Source organism: Babylonia areolata, chromosome 4 (genome assembly GCF_041734735.1).
Source record: "Babylonia areolata isolate BAREFJ2019XMU chromosome 4, ASM4173473v1, whole genome shotgun sequence".
Taxonomy (NCBI): Eukaryota; Metazoa; Mollusca; class Gastropoda; order Neogastropoda; family Buccinidae; genus Babylonia; species Babylonia areolata.
The window spans coordinates 3,502,820-3,505,155 of record NC_134879.1 but is presented as its reverse complement, the minus strand read 5'-3'; positions in this window follow the sequence as shown (position 1 = coordinate 3,505,155).

The following is a 2,336-nucleotide window of genomic DNA, read 5'->3' as shown; positions in this document are numbered from 1 at the left end:
CGATTTATCGCCCATTAAAAAAAAGCATGTTTAAATATTATATTTTTGAACGTCAGTTAAGGAGCCACGATAGTGGAATGGGTAAGACAGTTTCTTCTCACCCGAACACGCAGAGTTCGAATCTGCCGTTAGGACTTTTTTTCTTTTAACCCGAAGCTTTATAATAACAAATACAGAACACATTTTAACGATTAGATTTTTTTTTTTTTTTTAAACAGTGTATCACAAGTGAGTCTTGAAGGCCTTGCCTCTCTTGTTGTTGTAGTTGTTTTTTGTCACTTATTACTTATTTCGCCCCCCTCCCCGCCCACCCCCGTCCCCCTCCCTCCCTCCCGCCCTCGGAAGGAAGGAAGACTAGCATCAAAGCACGAAAATCACCCAGCCTTGTATATTTGGTGTATAATACTTATATTATATGCTCACTCTCCACCCATGCGGTTGACTGTTCACTATATCTCTTACATAGTCGTCCATCGGCCTTCTTCGGTTTCGACGATGGATGGCCCGCGCCAGAAATGTAGTCACTGCTGGGCCTTGCACTTCCTGCTGTGGCTGTGTAGGCCGATGCTGGAGTGGCAGTCTCTACTGCCACTTGCGTAGTACATTCTTCATTAATTTTAGGGATCGTAGGATCAACAGGGTCCCAATGTCCCGAGGAGACACACTTCCTCTTTCCTAAACACACATTGACACAGACACACACTGACACAGATACACACAGACACACACAGACACACGCACACACACACAGACACACACACACACACACCGCAAAAAAAAAAGAAGAAAAAACAACAACCCCAAAACAACGAAGGAGCATCAAGCGACAAACAATGTTTTCGCTCTTCAGTATGAAGAAGGGGGGGGGAGGAGGAGGAGGAGGAGGAGAAAAAGGAGGAGGGGGGGGAAGAAGAAGAAGAAGAAGAAGAAGAGGAAGAAGAAGAAGAAGAAGAAAGAGGAGAAGAAGAAAGAGGAGAAGAAGGAGAAGAAGAAGACAATGATGATGATATTGATAATAAATATGATGATGACGAAAGACACCTTATTCAGCAGATAAGCGTCTTACTACCATTCTGCCACCTTCCGACAACACAATAAAGACGACAATACAACATAACTTGATACAACACAACATACGACAACGCAACGCAACGCGACACATAATCATAACACAACACAATAATCATAATTAAGGGCGAGAGCAAGATCCGAACCTACACCCTCACGGAACCCTCTGTACTGGCTGGCAGCTGGGCGTCTTAAACCATTCTGCCCCACCCCCCCCTCCTGCCGCCCCCCACCCCCACCCCCTGCCCTGCTCCCCCACCCCCCCACCCCACCCCTGCCCCCCCTTTACAAAGCAGCAAGAAGGCCTAATCATAATCGATTGACAATGGTCTGTCTCTCTGGAGACAGCCAGCTAACTGTTGGGATGGTGAGGGGGTGATGGCTATGGGGTTGTGGGTGTGTGTGTGTGTGTGGGGGGGGGGGGGGTGCAGGGTGTAGGAGGTGGGGATGCGGAGGAGGGGTTTGGGGGTGGGGGGGGGGGTAGAGGCGGTGGGGGTGGTGGTGGACACAAACCATTAATCACGTCATGTTGTTTTCTGGCGGGCAATATAGGTCACCAGAGAAGACACACACAGAGAGAGAGAGAGAGAGAGAGGGGGGGGTGGGAAGAAAGAGAGAGAGAGAGACAGACACACAGAGAGAGACAGACTGAGACAGAGAGAGAGAGAGAGATGCACAGAGAGAGACAGAGATGCACAGAGAGAGAGAGAGATACAGAGAGAGAGACAGAGATGCACAAAGAGAGAGAGAGAGAGAGAGGTACACACAGAGAGAGGGAACAGAAACAGGCAGCGAGAGACAGAGACAGACAGATAGACAGAGATACACACACACACACACACACAGAGAGAGAGAGAGAGAGAGAGAGAGAGAGAGAGAGAGAGAGAGAGATAGAGATGCATATATATATATATATATATATATATATATATATATATATATATATGCACACACACACACACACACACACACACACACACACACACACACACACACACACACAGAAAGAGAAATAGAAAGAAAGAGAGAGACAGACAGACAGACAGACAGAGACAGAGAGAGGAGAGAGACATTGTCACACACACACACACACACACACACACACACACACACACACAGAAAGAGAGAGAGAGAGAGAGAGAGAGAGAGAGAGAGAGAGAGAGAGACAGAGACAGAGACAGAGACAGAGACAGAGACAGAGACAGACAAACAGACAGACAGACAGACAGACAGACAGAGACAGACACTGTTACACACACACACACACA